The sequence below is a fragment of the Mytilus galloprovincialis genome, chromosome 14, assembly GCF_965363235.1.
Source record: "Mytilus galloprovincialis chromosome 14, xbMytGall1.hap1.1, whole genome shotgun sequence".
NCBI lineage: Eukaryota > Metazoa > Mollusca > Bivalvia > Mytilida > Mytilidae > Mytilus > Mytilus galloprovincialis.
Genome location: NC_134851.1, coordinates 29,639,704 through 29,664,487, shown reverse-complemented (window position 1 = coordinate 29,664,487; position 24,784 = coordinate 29,639,704).

The window sequence follows — 24,784 nt, the reverse complement described above, 5'->3', positions numbered from 1 at the left end:
ATATGCGTGTCAGACGTAACAGACTATACGCATAATAACTTTATCAGGGGTGTTTGTATTCTTCAAAACAGTGTTATATCCACGAAAATTCGAATGAGTGAATATGCTTTATATATAAAGTATTACAATATTACTGGATATGCGTTCCAGTAACGATCAACGCTATTTTTTGGTAAAAACAAATAGTGGTGTTTATGGTCAGATTTTGGAAAATGTTAAGTTATCAAAATTTTTAGGTTTTAAAATATAAGATTATATGATATTTCGTTTGTGTAAATTATGCTCACAAAAGTACATACATAGACCATATCAGAATCGAATTTGTGTAGCACTTACACTTCATATAAAAATGCAACGGCTTCTGGCAAATGTCTTGCAAGATGTCCAATGTCGGATTTTGCCGCTTTAAAAAAAAAACTTGGCATTTGCGACGCTATTCATTGAAAAATTAGATAAGTTGCATGCTACATAGTGCTTTTCCGTAATTGTGCTTTAACTTTGCAAAACAGTCACATAGTTTTAAATAATTTGCGTAGTCAAAACGACTTCGTTTTCAAAGAAATGAAATGTCTTGCAAGTTTGTCCACTGGACGATTTTCATACGTTTTCAACATTGTCTATTCGGGGTACGCTATTTATGGTGGATCATCTGTATATTTCCTTATACAGAATTTTCTTAATGGTCAGATACTATCAACAAGACCACAAAGTCTAAAAATAATATCCGATGACTGGGATTGTTCGTTTAGATGAGGTTCTAAAGTTGTGAAAAAGTTAGTATCATGAGAGGATAAAAATATCCTCTTTTTAAAAAAAATTTTGGGAAGCTTAAAACTTCGATTTTTTTTATTTCTCTGCAATAAGATTCATATGTATAGAACTTGAAAGTGAAAATAAAATTGGACGTAAGGCGTTCCATTGGCTATATACCTCTCCACATCATACAAAGCTTGTAAACATATGAGATGAGTTATAATTAACCTTTTATTTCTGACAATCGTTTCATTTCTTAACCTAATTGTATCGATATTAGTAAATTGAATTTTATAAGCAAGACCCGTTTAACTTGTAATCGCCGACAAACATTTTATAGTAAAGCAACATATATATATTCCTCCTTTTCGGATCTAAATGGGGAAACATTGCATTTTATAACGTTTTATGTCAATTGGTCTCTGGTAGAGAGTTCTTTCATTGGCACTCATCATACCGTATATATCTTCTCATTTCATATAGATTTATGCATTACCCAAATACGATATATGTTGTTGTTTGTTGCTTACGTTACTTTCAGTGGGAAATATTTCATGCATATTCAGTACAATTCATTAAGAAGTGTCCTTATTGATATGCAAAACAAAAATTACAAGCGAAATAAAAAAACTTATCCCAAATCATTAATCGCCGTACTTTTAAAATACATAAGAAATTGACGTTACCATTTGAGACGCAATATCGTGCTTAACGTCTTTGTCATTGCATTGGTGGCTTTTTTTTACGTGGGCTTGATTATTCTTTTTGTATAATAATCCACTTTTCTGATATAACAAATGGAAAGTGAAAAAACAATAGTTTTCCTCTTTTTATTTTAAACAGAACGAGCATTAAATTTAACTCAATTTAAAACTTGCCAAATGAGTAAGTCTGTTTAGCTGTGCTGGATGTATAAATACGCAGCCTCGTCTGAATAGATTGGGACGTTGTTTTCATGCTTCGTCGAGAGAGAATATCACGCTCTCTGCACTTTTGTAACCCCTATAACAACTCGTAAAGTGGTTGGGCTGTTGCAAGGGCAAATGTCTGTCCCTATTCTTATTTTCCAGTGTCAATTCAAATTTTCCCTACCTGCATCCCAGTTGACCATTCTTACAAAGCCTACTCATTGTATCAGCATTATACATTGTACACCCGTACATGTAAAGTGTTAATCTATTCTCGTCCTTAACATGCATAAACTACTCGCCACGTGCTTGCGGCTAAGGTAAATGTACCTACAATATTATAAATCATCCTTTTTTGCACAAAAACTACTTTAAATGTAACCGTCAAATTCGTATTCTTCGCGCAATCTTCAAAATATAGAATTGTCGAGATTAAAAATGTTTGTCGGGTTCGCGTTAAAAAAGGATGTCGAGCTAGAAACATAATTTTACAATTTACGGATGTATTCTTCTGACGTTTCAGTCTCGTTGAAGACTCGTTCAAGAATCGTTTCCAAAACATGTGATACAAGTGCAAAATAAAAATAAAATGTTATAATCAAACTGAATTAATGAAAACATGTATTTACAATGAGTAGTATTTGAAAATATTTTTTTATTAAATTTTACGACCAATCAAGTCAGTCTTTTAGGCCAAAATTTTGAGATTAACAGTGGCGGATCCAGGAATTTTCATAAGTGGGGGGCCCACTGACTGACCTAAGAGGGGGCCCGCTCCAGTCACGCTTCAGTGATTCCCTATATAAGCAACCAAATTTTTTCCAAAAAAGGAGGGCCCGGGCCCCCTGGGCCCCCCTAAATCTGCCTCTGATTAAGGGTGTGGGTATAAGAAATGATTTTACCAGAATCATGTTCATCCCAAGTCGTGTTTCTTTTCTTTTAAAATTTCTTAGATATGTATTGAAAAAAAAATGAAAATATTTGAAAAAGAAGAGGATTAGGGAGCTACCATTTGATTTTTATGGGGGAGGGGGGAGGGGGTCGGGTAGGATGAAATTTGAAAAAAATAGGCAGGACAGGAGTTTTGATTAAAAAAAAGGCAGGATGAGACACTTGCAAAAAAAAAAGTCAGGATGACAATTTATGTTAAAAAAGTCGGGATAAACTAAAAAAAAAAAAGCAGGACCGGAAAGAGTGAAAAATAAAAATGCAGGACAGAGATTACAACTAAAAAAAAATGCAGGACAAAATTTTTCATCCTAGCCCCCCCCCCCATAAAAATCAAATGCTAGCTTCCTTACCTATATCGGTTTCAGACTTATTTCGACAACTTTACGCTTGACTGATTTTAGAAAAAAAGTTACGTGCTTTGTTACAGAAAAGGGTGAGAGTCGAGTATACCGCTATTTTACACACGAATGATTTTCTTATGATGTTTGTTTTTGAAAGCTTTGCTAAAGAATTGACCTTTTCCATCCTTTTTGTAAGCCGTAGATGCCAAATGTTTCATACTTAGTCTACAAGATACATGAAGTTTCGGGCATGGTGCAAGGAGGCATTTCAAGTCGTGAAATTGCACGCAGAATGCAGTGTTCGTCCTCAACAATTACCAGGCTCATCCAAAGATTCGATCCAACTGGGTCTTTGAATGATAGGCCACTTCCCGGAAGACAGAGAGCAACTACTGTCCAAACATGATCGATACATTCGTCTTCAGCATCTGCGAGATCGTTTCCGTACGGCTGTCCAAACAGCATGAGAGACTGTCGGTGTCCATAGGAAAAAAAATGAGCAAACATGGTAAATCGCTTTAGATGGACACAACAGCGTCAGAGATGGTCACACAGACAATGGACAACTGTCTTATAGATGGACGAATCAAGATTACATCTTCGCCGTAGTGATGGACAAACTCGTGTGTGCAAACGAATAGGAGTACGCTATGCAGATTCGGGTATCCAAGAGACAGATCGTTGGGATGTTGGTAATGTAATGGTATTGGGAGGAATATTTGAAATATATGGGGAGGCATAACTTTCACCATAAAACTCCACTCATCACTATAAATGGCAATTCAAACGCCCATTTATGAAGTTTGACAGCCGACCGTTATACCGCTTATGGCTAGGCGTCAAGGTGTGAATCTTTTTCAACAAGATAACGCTCGTGCACACTCCGGAAGACTCACAACGGCGTTCATCAACAACTACCATGTTCAGACATTACCATGGCCATTCTTTTCGTCGGATTTGAGTCCAATTGAACATTTATGGGATCAAGTTGGACAAACCTAAGACGAAGACAGCCACGACCAGTTACGCTTCGCCAATTTGTAATGAAATTGCATTGCGGGAAGAATTGACAAACATTCCGAAACACCGTATCCGACGGTTATCCGACGTCTGGTCAGGTCAATGCCACGTCGTTGTAGAGATTGCATTGCAGCACGCGGTGGACAAATTCTAATTTAAGGTTTATGTACCCTTCTGTAGCCATTTTTGTACGAATTTTTCAAACCTCAATTGTATCAAAACTAAAGATATAATAAATAATAGAGATATGCCATTTAGTACATGTTCCAAGGGGAAACTTGATGCAAAGCATTATTGTTTACTGTTTCATTGCATTTGATAGAAAAAGAGGACTTTGTGGCAAATAAATCAAGATTTTTATAGAAAATCCACAGCCTTTAATACAGGGATTTTTGTTATAAAATTTGAAACATAAATTACTCACTTGATTTTCTATGATGTGCTAGTGTTTATTTTTTACACAAAGTTCTAAGTAACCTGTAAATTCCAAAACACCTCGTGCTGAGTCACTAAAGTCGAGCGCACCCTAAAAGGTGTACTTGATTTTGGCCATATTTATACTTGTCTTAATCAATAACTACATTTATAAACTTGTTTCAAGGAAATCAATGCTAGCACTGCATGCAATAATCCTATATATATCAGTCATCAAATTGCCAAATATGAGAATACAAGGGTAAAGGCTGTGGATTTTCTATAAAAATCTTGATTTATTTGCCACAAAGTCCTCTTTTTCTATTAAATGCAATGGAACAGTAAAAAATAATGCTTTGCATCAAGTTTCCCCTTGGAATATGTACAAAATGGCCTAACTCTATTATTCATTATATCTGTAGTTTTGATACAATTGAAGTTTGAAAAGTTCGAACAAAAATGGCAACACAAGGGTACATAATCCTTAATGAGACTGCGAGTTAGTGAATTGAAGCTTTGTGTTGCATGAACGAATTGCGTTCGAGTCGTGGTAGTTGAACATTTTTGTTTGGCTTTTATCTTTAGATAAACCAATAAACTGTCATTAACATTTACTGTAAAGAAAATATGATTTTGTATAAAATGTATTTAAAAAAAAACATAGTGTTGCGTTTTCATTGGCACTCAGTATATTAAACACCCTACCTATATTTTTTTTCAAGTTAAATGTATTCAGATAAGTCTATGAAAGTATGAAAAAAAGTTTAATTGTGGAACTATAATTTTTCTCTCAATAATCGCCCCAGCATAGGTAAAAATGTAAAAATCATCATTATTGGGTACTGTCAAAGGGCCGTAGCAACCGTATGAAATTTTCTTTACCAATTATTTTTTTACAACAAAAGCTCGGTGTTGAAGACCGTAGTACCTTGATCTATAATGGTTCACTTTTATACATTATTACTTGGATGGAGAGTTGTCTCATTGGCACTCATACCACATCTTCCTATATCTATATAAACCCCAAAATTAGGTTAAGAAAAACAGTTTATTTCTAGAAATTTTTGACTCCTCATAGGTGTACATTATTAAATACGGTAAGAGATTTAAAATCATTCTTTTCATACATTTTAAGCTTGTTCTGATTGGTTTTAATAATTTTTTTAGTTTTAGCAGTGGGTTTATTTAATCAAAGTGCTGGATAGCACCTCTGGGAACTTTGCAACTGTAGATGTGTATTATTTCAAATATGTATTTTAAATTAGTCACAGCTTTGGTGTTTTAACTAAACCATTTTGTTTTCAGCAATTTTCAAAACTCATTTCTTTCATGTGTTTGTCATATAAAATTTTGATATCTTCTATTGCAACCTTAAACTGGTTCTCAGATGGCCCCTAAATAAAAAAAAATGTGTACTAGTTCTGTAAAAAACGTAAGTCATACTAAACTCCAAACGTATACATGAACTAAAATTTAAGACTGAAAAAGACCAGAGGCTCCTGGCTTTACATCCCAGCTCCTTTGTTCTAACAGGGGTGATCTGAGCCGGATCACCCCTACCAGATCACCCCAGTTTGAGTTTCTTTGTTATGCATGCTTTCCTTTGTTCTGTAACATTTTGGCGGGAATGTCAAATCCACTATAAAACTTATAATTAATTATACGGAAAAGACTATCTATCAAAATTCAGGTAGAAAAAATCCAATGTATATGCTGGGATTCGAACTCAAGACCTTTAGCATATCAAGCCACGACACATACCACTACACTAGGACGACTGGATACGACCCTACAGTAATTTAACATACTTAAAGGAAGCAAGATCTTTTTATAAGTGGGGCGAGTTGGCAGACCTTTATTTAGGGGGGTTTAAACCTTTTTCGTTAATAAGTGAGTTGTCAGACTGACTTTTCAATTTGATTTTACACTTTTTCAAAAGTGGGGCCAGTCGGTAAACAAGAGTGGGGTGATTTTTTTATAAAGTGGCGATATAGTGTGGGTCGATTGGCCAGTGGGGCGAGTTGTCATTGTTTGATATTTACTCATCGTGTTCGGGGGTAATAAAGGGTAAACATCATATAGTAATATATAAAGTATATAATAATGGTTGTGTGGCGTTCTGAACTAGATTTTATGAATTGTAAATGGTTTTTCGTCTAATCTAAAACAGCTGGGATGTAAAATAGTTATCCCATTCGGACTTGGTGTGTCAGTGTTAGATCACCCTCTGGCCTCCGGCCATCGGGGTGATCTTACACTGACACACCGCGTCCTTATGGGATAACTATTAATGAATAGTCGCAAAAAAAGCGGATGGGTTAAACATGTTTAGTGAGATCTCAACCCCCCCTCATACCTCTAGCCAATGTATAATAAAAAAACACCCAGTAATACGAATAGTAAAAACGTTTGAAAGAAGTCCGAGTCCAATTTCAAAATAGGTTACAAAAGAAACTTAAGCGAAATAAAAATAATACATAAATTAGAAAAGGACTACTACATGTACATATATACATGTATGTAACTCGTCTAAACATCAACTTAACAATGTTAGATCTGTAGAAAGCAAATTTTTTGTTCTTCCCTCGCCGGGGTTCGAACCCATGCTACTGAGATATCGTGACACCAAATCGCCTGCACTGTAGCCGTCCCGCTAGACCACACGACCACCTTTATTTCACAAAAATAAAGTTTTCTGTGGTCGTGTGTTACCTTTCCTCATCAGTTTTAATCTAGCGTCGTACTACAGTACATTCTATTTAAGGCATGGAGATGTTATTGTTAGAGATCAGCTAAATTATCTATAGTAAAGGATCCTACAAATTAATATAAGATACAGTCACAGAAAATAATTATATTTATAAGTACGTCTGAGTCAGTGACAACTCTACAACAGATGTATCCATCGGATCGCAATTTGCGAAAGCAAATTTACAGATCTAACAATGTTGGGTTGATGTTTAGACGAGTTGTATATACATTATGTACACAGCCATGTATCACCATCATTGATGGCGATCCGATGGATACATCTGTTGTAGAGTTGTCACTGACTCAGACGTACTTATGTACAATGTATATATATATATATATATATTCTGAAAGATTGTGTAACAATACCGATAAATATATATGTCGATGTTTGTTTGGTCTTTCCTGCACAACGGCTGCTTCACGGCCAGAATGATCAGTCGATGCCGTTTCATAGTACCGTTAAAGCGGGCTTACTGTATGGTGTGTCATAAACTAGTTTGTCGTTGAACCCTCAGAGCAGCATAACATGTTTCATACTGCACTCGTTCTATTTGAGCAGTCAAAATGCGTTGACTATATATTTCTATGTCATACACAGTCACTGACCTGATATCACTTTTCCTCATTTATATTTAAATAGAAATTGCCGAAATTGTAATTAATTATTCATACGACATATATTCAACCTGTTCTTATTTCCAATGTATACAACGACTCAAACTTATTTCTTTTACAATTTTTAGAAAACAAATATTTCACTTAAATCATTATGTTTTATGCTTAATTGTTGATATTTTAGTTCATTCTCAAACAATTCCTTCACCATCGATTAAGGCTTTCATCAGGAAATGTACATTTCATTTTATTATACTTCATGTCAAAATGCCAGATTTTTATTGGCTAATACGAGGGTGTCAATTTACTGTGTTACCATTATGGAGACGCTTGATCAAGTGTGCGCTTTATTAAACACGACTCTTTCCTATGACAAATACTCTATCACCCTTCACAGAGACGCTTGATCAAGTGTGCGCTTTATTAAATACGACTCTATCCTATGGCAAATACTCTATTACCCTTCACAGAGACGCTTGATCAAGTGTGCGCTTTATTAAATACGACTCTATCCTTTGGCAAATACTCTATTACCCTTCACAGAGACGTTTGATCAAGTGTGCGCTTTATTAAATACGGATGGTTATGTACAAGATGTCATAGTTTATTACTTTGATTTTTAAATTTAATCGACAGTAATAACAGAACATTCAGTATAATAAATTAAATAACACATATCTAAGAGGGTGATAGAGCAGATTGTTACCCCTCGAAAAGACATTGTTTTCTCGGGGTAACAATCTGCTCTATCACCCTCTCAGCTATGTGTTATTTATATAGTGTTGTATATTTCTCCGCCTGCATGATATGAGGCCTTTTTATAAAAGGGGGAGATTCCCAATATTTAAATTAAATAATAAAATTAACACATTAAACAACAATTGATTTTTTTTTTTTTTTAATAGATTGCAGTATACAGACAATAATAGTGCATTGACTTGACATATCAACGATATAAGGATTCGGCACGAAACGGGAAAAATGCTCGGCAAAGCCTCGCTTTCCCCGTTTCTAAGCCTCATCCTTATATCGTTGATATGTTAAGTCGATGCACTATTACTGTCTATGTGCATGTAAATTTTTGTAGTTTAGTTTAGATAATCAGGTGCTGATCCAGCACGTTCTTTCAGTTGTCATGACAGAGACGTGACTCGGCTGGTGATTGAAATGTACATGCTGATTGAATTTTAATCATAATTTTAAATACATGTTAAATAACCTAGTATTTGATTGCAATAAGGAAAATAATGATTAAATTCAAGCATATTTGTTTTACAAAGTATTGAATTTGATATTTTTTTCTTACGTTTTTCTAGGAATTTCCAGCATTTAACCATTTACTTCAGCCTTGACTTCTACTATCCATTGCAATTGTTTTAAGTTACTTAATACAAAAACTTATTTCACTAATAATGTCAATCACTAAAGTCTTACTTAAGTGTATATTTCAATGGTTTTCACTCTTTTTTTGTTTGTATTGCTTTTAAACACTTGTTTTTTAATACGTGTGTTGTATGTAGCATGCATGAGTAGTTAAAAATAAAGTCATACTATAATATTACATATGTTAAATGGTTTTATTGTTTTAATGTTTTCATTTTATAATCAATACTGTACATGTTGGGGGGGGGGGGGGAAATAATAAATAATAATAAATAAATAATTATTTTATTATAGTGTCACATATTTGATCAGACAATATATATATACAACAATTCATAATACAAACAGAGATCAAATATCCAGCCTTAGAATAGACTTATGAGACACTTTAAAACACATCAGACAACTGTACATTTATATAAAAAAATAAAAGGAGCATTTCTTTATAAAATTCAAAAATAATTACTGGTTTATCACATTAAGTAAACTGCTTTTAAAATATTTACTAGTAAAAGTATCAATTAATATTAGATAGACTATATTAATAAAGAGATTATAGATTAAAAACATAAGCAATGTTTAAAGGTTTTGCCAAAAACCGGATACACTTCTTTAAAAAAAACTAACAAAAAGAAAAAGAACAAAAAAATAAATATTTCTAGGGAGACAAAAATAATTTAAATGTGATGTTAAAAAAATAAATGATCTAGCTAAAAATATCTGTACTTAAAAGTAACAATAATAACAATGATAGTAAAAAGACTTTAAAAGTATAACTATGAAAAATATATGTTAACATTCAAATAAATTTCTTTCTTCTCTGATAAAAAATGAAAAGTGCGTATGATAATGAGAATTGTATTTCTTTACATTTCATAAGACTGATAAATTGACTGTCAATATCAAGAGTATCAAAGTTTTCTATAAAGTTTTTGGCTCGAGAAAATAAATTATATCTTAAGTCATCATACATAGTGCAGTTCATTAAAAATGTTTCTCGTTTTCTAAGACGTCATCCGGACAGAATTTACAACTTCTTTCATTAACTGGTATTTGCGGTCGTGCGTATCGGCCTGTCTCGATTGCCAACGGAAGCGATCCACTTCGGAACAGGGCAACAACTCGTTGGACCGATCTCGGCAACTGAAGTTTCAAATATTTTTTCTGTTTCTACTCTTTCTTTGTATTGTCTATATGTACGTAGTTTATTGCCGTTTGGATTATTCTTGTCATTAAAAAGTTCGCTAACAAATTCGTCGTTGTCTACAATAATTACGCGCTCATAAATTGTTCGCATCGCAGTTTTTGTCGTAATGTTATTATCGTTCACTATGTCCGTAGCATTACACTTTTGTATCATTTTGCTAACTTGGTAGTACCATCCCTTACGCCTATTTGCAATCCATGCTGATATCTTACGGGTAATACGGACATCATCAGATCTAGTAATTCGACACATCAGACGAATACAAGCAATACGCTGTTTGGTAAAACACGAGGACCATCCAATGTCACCTCTGACGGCGGTATTTGATGTATATTTACCAGCTGAGAAGAATAACATAGATGCTTTATTCTGAATCGAATTAATCACTGAAAATGTTTTAGTTCCCCAAATGCCTGCTCTTTAGAATAAAACAGGTTCTACCATAGTGGAATATAATTTTGTGTACACACTGTGAGTCATTCCACCAGCACTAATGAACTTTCCATATAGCGCACCTAGTGCCCTGCTAGCTGACTTCGAAAGTTCCTTAACTGCTTTGTCCATAGTCAAATGCTCGTCGAACCATATGCCCAAGTATTTGTATGAAGAAGTGTACTCAATATCCAAGTCGGAACATTTGAATGGGAAGTCCGATCGACTGACAGGTTTATTCCTGAAATGGATAACGTTGCTTTTGATTGGATTTATATCAATTTTCCATTCACGGCACCACTCCGAAACAGTATCTAACATCTTCTGGAGACTTTCCTCGTCCGGAGCAATCAGTGCAATGTCATCTGCATAAAAAGTATACTCAGCATAGTATCATCGATGTGAACACCACAATTTAGATTATTGATACGTTCAGCAAGGTCGTTGATGTAGGCGGCAAATAATGTGGGAGACAATAAACAGCCTTGCTTAACTCCGCAGTCCACATTAAACCATGGTGTATGTCTGTCATTGACACGAACTGTACATCTAACATTCTCATATAAGGACTGTAGAGCAGATAGAAATTTGCCACTTATCCCAACTTTTCGAAGTTTAAACCACAAAAAATTTCTTGGTACAGAGTCAAAAGCTTTCTGCATATCAATAAAACTAACAAAAGTTGAATGTTTTGAAATTTTTCTATTTGAAATAACGCTAAATAAACTCCAAATATGCTCTTCACAACTACGTTTGCTGCGGAATCCATTCTGCTCCTCACAAAGGACATTGTTTTCTTCAAAAAAAGCGTTCAGGCGGTTGTTGAGTACACTGCAATATATCTTACTGGGTACGGACACAAGCGTTATTCCCCGGTAATTTGATGGTAGTCGGTTGTCTTGTGTTCCTGGTTTGAGTATTGGATTAACTATCCCTTGGGTCCATTGCTCAGGTACTTTACCCAGTTCAAAGCAGCCGTTACAGATAACATATAACAGTTCAATTGCGATTTCATTTTTGAGCACTTCCGCTGGTATTTCATCGCATCCAGTCGCTTTCCGAAGTTTAGCTTGCTCTACAGCAATAACGATTTCTTCCCGTGTAAAAGCACAGTTTAGATTTGATAGGTCCATTTGGTCATTTTCCGCAGAATACTCAGGTGTAGTTGCGTTCAAATTATAAGAAAATAATGTCTCAAAATCTGACTTCCATTTATTCAGCACAATTTTTTCATCAGTGTTTATGTTTCCATCCGAGTCAACTACTTCCCACGGGATTTGATTTTTCCTTTCATTTGCAATGCCAAGTTTTCCAATGCTTTTCCAAAATTCACGTTTGTTTGTCGATTTAAGTTTTTCATGTAGTTCATTTTCCTTCTGAATTTGGTATTTTCTTTTAAATTTACGGTTAATTTTATCAAATATCTTCCTTTCAGTACAATAATTTTCTTTTAAAAGTTTCTTTTTGTGCGGTGGGCCCTTAAATTTCAACCATTTCTTTTCGCACTCGCATGATAAGTTCCATTGCGTTTGTAATGTTTGGTTCCAGTACGGCTTGTAAAAGGACTTCGAACGTTTGTTTAAACGTTTTTGTTGAAGAAGCGGTAGTTTTGTCTCCATTTCGTTCATTATCAATTTATGAAATTCGTCATATGCGTTTTGTACATTTTGATCTAAATATACGAAGTGTTCAATTTTCTCAATAGCATCCAGAACTTTATGTCGCACTTCATCACTTATTAAGAAATCATCTGGAATCTTGCGCGCATTCCGTTTTGTCTTTACTTCGTTTGCGTAATGATTTGAAAATTCATCAACATTCACTGGGTATTTAATATCACAAGATAAATGCGAGTGGTCAGGTATGCTTTCTGGTTTATAATTCAAAGTATTTATTACATCTGACATTCTCATTATTTTAAAATCTAAAACGGATTCTAACTGCTCATATGGCACACAAATGTAATCAACCACAAAAATGGCCTAATTAGGCATTATATCAACTTATATCAATATATATTCTATATCAATATTTATTTATCTAAAATGAATTTAAGTTATGTCTGACAGCTTAATTTTATAGGCTTTAATAATAAAAGTACAAATGTTGCTGTTTAATCAGAATTAGAAAGAATTCCTCTATATTTTAATATTTTCATATCTAGTATGATAAGCTATTTGCATATAAGCATTGTACATGTAGCTCAAATTTATTGACCATTATTGATATAAAAAAAATCTGTAAATGGCTAAATCTGGTTTATAAAAATATAAATAAAATACACATTACTCTATATATGTGTATGAATAATTCATGTATCTATATTTATATGTTACAGTAATTGCGTGATATATGCAGTCGATTTTGTAAAGGTGCTAATCCAATTCTTGCAATTTAAATATTATGTTTAGTAATTGGTTGCTGCGTGTACATGGGAGAAAACTATTCTTACTATTCTTATGTTTAATCAGTTGGGACTTATTTTTTTCCAAATCGTGAACACGATATATTCAAAGGTTTATAGATACTGTTTAAAGAGAATTGCTATGATGAGAAGTAGGTGGGTAGTTTTTGGCAATAAATGATGACTGGGTTGTAGCTCTTAGTGTGTGTAGTTATGAATAAGAAGATGTGGTATGATTGAGACAACTCTCCACAAGCGACAAAAATGACACAAAAATTAACAACAATAGGTCACCGTACGGCCTTCAACAATGTGCAAAGCCCATACCGCATAGTCAGCTATAAAAGGCCCCGAAATGACAATGAAAAACAATTCAAACTATAAAACTAATGGCCTTATCTATACTAAAAAAATGAACGAAAAAACCAGTGGCGGATCCAGGGGGGGGGGGGGGTCCGGGGTGCGCACCCCCCTTTATTTTTGCCGATCAATGCATTTGTATCGGGACATATGTTTTGCACCCCCCCCCCCCCTTTGCCCTGGGTTAGCACCCCTCCCTTTCGAAAATTCCTGCATCCGCCCCTGAAAACAAATATGAAACACATAAACAAACTACAACCACTGAATTACAGGCTCCTGCTTTGGTGCAGGCACATAAATAAATAATGTGGCGGGGTTAAACATGTATGCGGGATCCAAAACCTCCCCTAACCTGGGTCAGTGGTATAACAGAACAGCACAAGAACAAACTATACATCAGTTGAAAAAGGCTTAACTCGACTGTTCGACAATAATGCAAGTGGACGTGGTACATATGTACATGTATTTTGTGAACTTTTTTGTTGTTGGAGTTTCTCACTATCTATTATAGTTTGTTTAATAAAAAAAGATAAGTACAAAAAGCATTATGTGAGTATTGCATGGCTATACATACTATACATAGTCCCTTACCGTTATAAAAATCAGTATAAGAGGTCTGTTTGAACAATTTAATGGAAGGTTTGTTTGTTATTTTATGTAGTTTACACTATGACAAGATATAAATCTCTTATACTGATTTTTATAACGGTAAGGGACTATGTATAGCCATGCAATACTCACATAATGCTTTTTGTACATTTTGTACTTATTTTTTTTAATATCTGTATCTTTTAAAACTGAGTTATTTCCCTTTGGACAGACATCTAGTAATTAATAAGTATTTAATCAAAAACAGGAAATTAATTCTATGGAAAGGGCTTTAACTGGACAAGGATAAAAGTTAAAATCATGAAAATTGAACTTGATCTTTTATAACTTGTCATCATAATACAATACACCAAATATCAAATCAATATCTTCAAGCATGATGAAAAAAGTAGGGAACACTGATTTGCTGGACCGATAGATGGACATATAGACAGACGGACGGACAGAGTGCAAACCTCAAGTCCCCTTCGACTTCGTAAGGGACTAAAAACATCTTTCAAGCAAATTTCTCCTGAGAGTTTGCCGAACACTATAATAGTGTTTGCATCATATGCAAACAATATCTCCCGTAACAAACCAACTGACGATATCTTAAATATGTCACCCTCCCTAAACCAAATATATTTCCTGATAAGGAATGAACGGACGGATAACAAAACCCCCTGCTATCGTTGTATTAGCAAAGCAAACTATGATCTTTCTCATCGACTTAAACTTGTGAAAAAAGGAACTGTAATGTCACTTTAATCTTTGAGGTTCTCTAGGTAAACGACCCAATCCCTACGACTTCAAAAATACATGTAAGAAGTCTCAACTATACGAGTTCAAGTGATCTTCAGTGTGTGTCATTTATCTTAATTGGATGTGTACTTAATCTATTTGTGTCACGTTTACTTGCGTTCGTGAATAAATAGTTGTCATTTGATATAAATGCAAATACAAATGTACAATGTAGCTGTTTTATCTTACTTACAAATATTACAAAGTTCATGGGATTGTTATCGAACTAATTATTTATATATATACGAAAAACAATTTGTTACGATCTTTTATGTTACAAGCATGTTTAATATACATCTAGAAAAATAAATAAATAAAATAGCACAATCCTTTGTAATTTGAGAAAATCATCGGAAGATCAAGATCGCAATTCGGATTTTGAATGTTATTTGCCTTAAGTAATGTTCAGGGGACTTACATGTATCAAAATACATCTAAGGATTGGGTTAGGTCATTGCTGACACATGTCTTAGTTATGAAAATGAAACTATCATCTAATGCAAATCAATCATGGTCGATATGGAAAAGTATTCAAACCAATTCGATATAAATTATTTTTAAGTAAAGATGGGAAATTGGTTTCTCGCATTATTTCTATTCAAAAGCAACATTTTAAACAAGATATTAAACCGTAGTTACTTTTTTACAGGTTAATTTAATCGTGTTGCATTAGGTTTGTATACACGATTTTACATTAGTACCTTATAATGTTATTGCTTTGCTTAAACATGAAGAATGTACTATAAAGTGGAGAAAAATATATCCTCCAGGACAAATATTGCGGTAATATTTGTTCTTTATTCGATTTAGGACAGCATACAAGAACAACCATCAGCAAGGTACGCTCCCTTTTCTGGGTAAACATTTTGGATTACCAAAGTATGACTAGAGCGGCTTCCCTTTTAGTCAGTCAGTGGTCCCCCCTACTGAAATATTCTAGATCCGCCACCTCATCTGGTTCAAACTCACAGATGGGAGCAAGGCGAATAAAGCAGTTATTGACTTACCTAATTTTGCTTTCATACAACATAATATACTCACTCATAATTGAAAGATATCACAATAGATAACAAGGTTACAACGTATTATAAATTATATATGTAAATGGGATCACTTTGTGATACAATAAGATAACTTCTGTCTATGCTGTACAGGGCCCTCTTTAGCATTATCGCACAAGCGCACTATGTACAGTAAAACTGTAGTTGTGTGAGACAGGTTAAAAGCAGATTCAAAACAAGCTGGTCCTTAGAAGCTGTATATATATGCTGATTCTCTCCTTGGAGGAGTCATGAAAATCAGCTGCGACCATAGTCTGTGACAAGGAGTTCAAAAGGACTATGCCAGCGGGAAAGAATGAATCCTGGTAGCTTCTCGTGGTGCCAGCTACTTGCTGCAATTTATGTGTGTGTCCCCTGGTTGCTAAGTGAACTGGCTGTAGCGATAGTTATGGTCCCAGGACTGTTCCCTTTAGCACTCCAGATGTTACAGGAGCTGGCTTATATGACACGCCATCGACTACTACATGGTGTTGTCTGTCTGTAAGGAAGCTCTTAATCCACTGGAGGGTATTGCCTCTCATGCTATAGTAGTGCAATTTCATAGCTAGTCTCTCATGAGGACTAAGCCTTAATGAAATCAAGAAGAATGGCATCTATCTGCTGTTTTGGATTCAGCGCCTGGGCGAGATCATCGATCTTGTTGCTGAGCTGGTTTTCACATGATCGCCTTTTCCTGAAGCCATGATGTGAATCGCAAAATATGTTATTGCCTATTGACCTCTAGATGATTGAGGATTTGGCTGTAAATGATGTGCTCTACAATCTTACAGCAAACTAATGTTAGTGACACCGGACGGTATTAGAAGCTTCGGTTTTATCTCCTTTTTTAAATGCTGGTGGATGTTTTGTCCCCGTGGATATCACCAGACCAGTAGTGTGCACTTCGGTGTTGACATGAATATCAATTAGATAGTCATTTTTATAAATTTCCTGTTTACAAAACTTTTATTTTTTTCATCCCAGGAATAGATTACCTTAGCCGTATTAGGCACAACTTATTGTTTTGGAATTTTGGGTGTCCTATATGCTCTTCAACTTTGTACTTGTTTGGCTTATACAAATGTAACTATTTTGATCTGAGCGTCACTTGGTTAATTGATGTCTGGAAAAGCATTGTTAAAATTGGAAATCACTACCGCTGTAGTCCCCAGGAACATGGTTGATAATTTGTCTGGTCCACAAGTTGTTCGAGGATTCAAGCCAATTTCAGCAATTTCTGTACACCATTCACTGTGACCTTATTAGTGTGTGGTGCTTGGCTGTGTGGTGATTCCAAAAGGTGTTGGATACTGTTTGAGTTCTTAATGTTGAAGACTGATGAAATTTGGCGGTTCAGTATTTCTTTTTTTTTTGTGTTTAATGTAATGTATCCTAATCACGGAGTGTCGGGCAATACCAGAGTTGTCACGGATTTTTTACTTTTAATAAATGCATAGAATTTATTGTTTGTTTTATCATCTGATACCATGTTGATGTAGTTGTTGTAGGTTGTTCTGCATGCATCTTTGATTTCTTTTTGGACTCTATGGTATCGATCACAGTCTACTTTTTGCTTCCCATCACGATGCGGAGCTATTAGTTTCAGTCTAAATACACGCCATCTTGAATTAACTACTTATCACATGATATAGTATGATTGGTTGCATTTTGATGCGGCTGAGATACAGCAACAGCTATTTGCTTAAGGCGAAGTGTACGTAATTAAACTACACAATGGATTTTCTTTAAATTTCACATATGAATTCTGCTTGTAAAATTACACCAGAAAATAAAATAAAAAAAGGGGGTAACCGTTTTCGTTTTTGAGATACGAGCCGTTGAAATTAACAGCATGACACTCCAAAAATACAAAGGCTATATAGGGAAAATCATCAAAATTAGCAGATATTTTTACATTATCAAGATTTTCTATTTTGTTGGTCAACCGATTTTTTTTTTAAATTGATATACGATTCAAAATTGAAAGACGAATCCATCGGTGCAAAGAAAGTCCTTAGCAACCGTGCTTGTTTTTACGCTACTCCCTGTTGAAGTTCGTTTTTTTGGCGGAACATTAAAATTTTACGACGACGTCATTGTCTACAGTAACGTCGCCACAACTTCTACGTCGTAACTCTATTAAGTACAATGTCGTAGCAAAGTCGTGCGTGTGTATTATCCATCTTCCTATGTATTACAAAGGATCTAGCGTTATAAATTGATAAGGAAATTAAATAACTAATTTTAAAGAATATTTCTGTCGCAAAAGAAAATGCAAGTATGTAAATAAATTTACCGCAAATGAAAGAAATTTACTGTAGACTTCAATTTCATCGTTTCTATATTAGAGTGATTTCCGAACCTTTTTTAATGCTTGCATGGATTGTTTAATTCTTTTATGAATCAAATATCGAGTTTGAATTTGTCCCGGTTAATACAGTGTTGTCAGAATGAATTGATCGGTGATAGTATTAGAATCGGGTATACACCTCGTTTTCAATCTTACTTCTGCATGTTGGTATTTAAAAAAGTAGACCCATTTTCTGCATATTTTCATGTTCGTCATTTCTGCATGTTGTAAATCTAAGGATTTGCACACAATATAGTCTACATTATAAAGTTATTTCATTAGTCTAAATCTTGTTTACACGCACGCTCAAGACGGATGTCTGCCAAAACATATTTTATTTTACAAAATTTCCCGTCTCGATCACTTTCCCTTTTCTTTTACCAAATGACAAAGAATGATGTAATGTTTAATGAATGAAGTTTCAGTAACATAAGAAAATATTTGTTTGTTCCTTGCATTATTTGTTAAAAATCCACATATAAGGATTTAAATTGATTGATTGATTGTTGGTTGCTTAACGTCCAGTGGCTAATATTTCATGCATGTTCAGGACGATAACAAGTTAACAATAAATACAATAGGAAGTTTTGTTCATAACAGAGGCCATCCGTGATGATGGTCTGGGAAATTTAGAGTGCCACTGGAAAATGATGGTATATTGGATAGGGACAGAAATTTTGCCGTGCAACATGCAGTTCACCTACGCAACCCTCAAATTATAGTTGTTGCAATGGTTCTTAACGGGCATAGAGTGTGGCACTCTCTTTACATGATGCATCGGATTTAACGTCCCCATTCTGACCGGACGTGACTGCGAGCTTAATACATCCTGCACAGCCAAACGGACGCTCCACTTCGGCAAGTGTTTTACTGCCGGTCGGGAGAGGACCAAGTGACCATATTTCGTTTCCCCAGTCACCCTTGGGGTAACACGGATTTAAACAATAAGCATAATGCATACTATGGCTCTTCAACTATTTTAGTTCTTATACATCCGTGGCTTTAAAATGTTCTGCATTTAGTGTCCCTTATCTAGGTTAATCCAGAAAAGCGCTTCGGACGCTTGAAATTCAAAACGTGTTGATTTCATTTAATCTTTAGAATTTTTTAGACCGCAATGAGGTTAAAAAGAAGGACTCGCTTATGTATACATTTTAACAAAATAGAAAAGATCAGAGTATTTGGTATAACTACCCGTCGCAGATATTTCATACATGTATATTCAAAATGAAAACCTTACACCTTATATGATCGTTTTGAGATCGACGTACCTAGTGCAAAATGAACATACCCAGTGTTATGCAATAAAATTTGTATAGGGAAATGCTTTAAATAGCAATGTATATAGTGTAATGCTTTAAATTAACTGGTGTAAAATTAATTATACAAGAATGCGACCTTATGAGAATGTATCATGTTCAATGCTTTAAAAAATTTCCTAATAAAATGTTATAAGAATGTACTCAGTGTAATGCACGGAAATTATTCATACTGTAGTGCTACACGGGTTTACATAGCGTAGTGCCGTACGAATATAGCCTCTGCATAATGCAAATGCAATGCTTTCTTATTTATATTATATAAAACAATAAGGAGATGTGGTATGACATCCAATGAGACAACTACCCGCCACTGGTTAAATGAAGTCGATGTAAGCAATAACTATAAACAACCATACTGTTTTCAACAATTAAAGGGACAAAAACATAATGTGTAGGCCACAGAATATGAAAAATGCCAAAAAAATAAAACGAGAAAATCAACGGCCTTATTCATAAAAAAATAGTTACGAAAAACAAATACCATGTTGTGAAGTTACAGACTTGAACCAAAGTGAATAACAACCAGTAAACCATTAGTCCAATAATACAAGACTTTAGAGTTTTAAAAAAATACATTCAAGGATTTTTATCGGATATTTCTTCTTTTTTTTTTTTGGGGGGGGGGGGGGTCTACCGTTGATAATAAAAAAAGAAACAACGTTGAATGTAAATGATATGAAACTCCAAATTCTAATATTATTGGACTAGTACACCACAGGCTTCTCAATTCTTGTATTATCATGAACTAGGTGAAAGCTGACCGAGTGCGAGATCTTCCTGGATAATCATTGAGGTCGTTTAAGCATCCATTGCAGTAGACTTCGGTTAAATTAAAAAAAAATCTTTAAAATGCTATCGAAATGTAAAAGTCTGAACTCATTTCACCTCTCATTCCACTAAACATTAAATTTCAGTTACAAGTGTCACAAAACTTTCCTGACCTCTTTCCTTTAACCGCAATAATATATTCTACTAATTCATAATCTTGAATTGAGACTTGGGAATAAAACGTTACTTCAAAATTACATTCTCTAATGATATGATGCACACAGGCACAATAAAAAAAAATGGAATTTGATAAAGAAGAAATGACATGTTATATTTTCATCTTACATGTATGTGTACTTTCAATTTCAATTTGGTTCTAAATTTAGATTTAGTTTTCCCATAAATTGCGGACGGAATAGAAGACACCTGTTTATTTTCTGCACATGTAGAAAAAGTTACTGGGAGTCGAATGACATAGTTTTTACTTATTCTAAGAATAGATAAATGTTTAGAGTGATCACTTTTTAGTTTACTGAGTATATTTTGGGGCCTAATATGTTTATTTTTTTCGTCTTTGTTCTTCCGACTTGTAAGTGTTGCACTAGTGGTCAAATTATATTCACTTGGTATCGTCTTATTTTTTAAATGGATATAAATCATGTCCTCAAATTTTCATTTGCACAAAATACGAACATGTCAACGTTTTTTTAATCTAATAATTAATTTCACATGTCATTCATTAATTGTTCGTAACCTAAAACTTTATGTTGAGTACTGTGTGTTTTCGTTCAAAACTACGGCTTTTAAAACGATATTGTTGGGTCAATTCAGGTTTCATTTTAATTAATTTGATATCAATAGAAGTAGAATTGTCACATGTTTATTTATTTATAATTCTGTTGTGAGGCGTTATTACAATCTGTTGATATCATAAGTTTTACACGAAATGCCTTCCATGTCTCAAGCGTCTAAAACAAAAACAGTCAATTGGTATTAAAGTCAGGCTGCACGAAACAATAGAATGCTTTGATTTCTAACTGGACTAATTCAGATAATTTCTCATGATTAGGTTTGAAGACAGCACAGGCGTGCTTGTTGGATTCATGATAGACCGCACAAAGTAGTTTCTCTTTCGTGTGTCCTTTCTTGGAGTCAGGGAAATAACTTGCGTAACTAACGTCGAACGTTATTAATCCCGGATTCCGCTAGGGGCGTGCAATTACGTACACTTCGCCTTAAGGTGGATCGGGACTATACGACTGCGCATAATTTCATGGATGAATTACCATTCACACGTAAAGATTGTGTCGTAAATTAACTATTATTTTTTTGAAATCTTAGTTGAATTCGAATGTTTAATCATTGTACTTTTGTCACTAAATAAATATTGTCGTTATTATGTGTAACTATGAAAGAGTCAAAATGGCATGATTTCACCCAATTTCACCAATTTCCCGCCAAATTTTGGGTTTTAAGGGAAAATATATTGTTTTCCTTATTGTACCTATGTTATTTATTTGCTCATTCTTTAAAGCTATATATATATTTCAGCTTTTTATATTACAATTATGGACCAAGTGTCACAGCACGTTTTTTTGGATATTCCGAGAAAAATATGTAAACACCTCTATTTTCCCTAACATTTCATTGAAAAACGGTCCAATTTAAATATCTCTTTAAAAGTAATATTTTTAGCTTAAATGGTCCGGCCGGGACCCCCTTTTTTCGACCAATTTGATTCACTCTCTATAAAAATTATAATAACAAAAAATAAGGCACTTCTAATAGAAACTTCGAATAGGCCCGAGCCACCTCAAAAATTAACTATGTGTATTTCAGTTCCGATCATGTTCATTTTAGTATGCATATACATGTATTTCACAGATACATTCAATACTGAAATATCAATACATGTACGTGTTTATTTGCTTTGTTAATCTGCAATATGTACGCTTTGCTTTGCAACAATGTTCCTGTACAATGTTTACAAAAAAGCATTATCTGTATTTTATAACTTCTGACAATCTAAGTACACCTCCAGAGAGGCACACGTCAAGAGTCGTGTCTGTTTATAATTGTTTTAATTTTCAACAAGTCATTTGAAATTTTTATAAGCATGGTTGTATAACGCACACTCTTATAAGTACATCAATTTTATATCAATCATTATCTAAATACTAATTCAACAACCACATGCACACATATTTAGGGGGGGGGGGGGAGGGGTTTAACTGTTATGCTGTTATGGGGCAATTTGATTCTTTGTTATCTGTTATTCTGAAAATATATTTGCTGTTAGCTGTTATTAGGTCTTTCCACTTTTCTGTGGAAAGACCTATTGTTTTTCTTCTGATTATTAGGTCTTTCCACTTTTCTGTGGAAAGACCTATTGTTTTTCTTCTGATTATTAGGTCTTTCCATTTTTCTGTGGAAAGATATATTGTTTTTCTTCTGATTATTTTTTTTTTTCTTCCGCCCAATTTTATTTTTGCGATAAATATTTGTTTCGCAATATGTCGCTTAGATATTTGGTATATGATATAAAACAGTTTATGCGCTTTTGAAATTTACCCTGCGTAACCCAATACTTTTCTTTGTAGGAGTTATCTCCCCAAACACTGTTTTTCTTGTGTCCACTACTCCTTCGCAACCGTAAAATATTACGACAAATTTATTTTATAAAATTGCTCATTATCTCCTTCGCATGATTTGTGCAATTTTGACCGAAGCAATATGAACGCTCCATATGGGAGTTATTTCCCCTTTTGTATTTGAAATTTTGAAATGCATAAGTGATAGAAGCCTAGGGTCTTTTGATTTGAGATCCTTGGTCCAAAAAAATGAAAATAAGGTCAAGGTCAAAGGTCAAGGTCGTATTTTAGATTTTTAATTGTCTTTGATTTCCCTATAACTTTGGAATGGTTATAGATACAAAAAATTTACATAGTGAAAAATGTTTGGTACTTCAAGGGGCAACCTTTTTACATTATGACTGTCTTGGTTTTACCATTGTGTAAGGGGCATAATCCCCATTGATGGTTTATATAAAGCCATTATTAGGCAAAACAGTCCATAGCTTTTCAGCTCTTTTTGCTACTATGCTTTTTGATGTTACTGTTGAAAACATATTAACTGGGATATAATTCAATCAAAATTATATCACCTATATTAAATTACAATTATCCATTTACAGTCTATTTTAAATATTTCATAATGGAATTGAAAATTTTAGGGAAAAAGATCACATCTGATAGTTTGATCTTAAAGTATATTGTAAAAAAATATGATATTATTATTATAACTTGCAAACTTTCATTTATAACTCTTTTCCATTTTGAAAGAAATTGTTCCTTTTAAAGAACAGAATCCTAGTGACAAACTTTTTATTTCTGTAAGGGCAGATTTGGCTGATGAAAATATTCTTCTAAGTCTTAATTCCTGCTCATAAATGACTGTAAAAATTTCTAAGACAAAAATCCTGCTGATCATTCTACAGAAAGAATAATTTCCTTCAAAAGTCCAGCCGTGTTTATTTTCTTGTTAGAATTATAAAAAGTGCGGTTGGACTTTTAAGAAAATACCGGCTGGCAAATAACCGAAGTATAAGAAAAAGTACGTGTATGGCTCAAGTCAGACTGGACTTTTCAAAGTCAGACTGGAATACGTCTCCAGTCCAGCTGAAGTCCAGTTGAACTCCTGTTGAAATTTTCGTATGGGGGAAACCCTGTTCTTATAGATCTATACTAACCATGTCAGGGTACCTTACAGTTAAAGCTGTAGCGGAAAGGTTATTGTTAACAGCTTTAGTGCAATAAATTTATATTCAAGTGAAAAAAAAAAAAAAAAAAAAAAAAAAAAAAATTTGAAACTCCCAATCCCAGTCATAATTTGTAAAAGTAAACCGTAACATAGGATAAAGTGTGTTCCTTTACTACACGAAATGATTTATTAACCATTCTTCATTTCATCATTGCATATTTGCCTAAAATAAATTTGTTTCAATATCTGTTTTTGATTTGGGGAATTTGTATTAAGAATAAAGATGCATGCCCGAGATTAAGAAGGGTTGCAGAGTTCGAATGTATTGTTGAACAGATCACACGTGTATAACATGAGCAGCTTGGTAAAGTTGCATTTATACATTTGTAGGTTAAGGATCACGGATCATGAAAAATGCAAAACACAAGTTGGCGTCTTGACTAAATACACATGAAATGACTATACATAGTACGAACCCCATGCCCTTGCTGTAAATAGTTTAATCTAGACATTTTATAATTTGGATAAATGTTTATATTGTGTATAAATCAAATATGAGAATTTATAGAGTCAAATTGGTGCCCCTTAAATTCATTTATATATCATCTGTATAT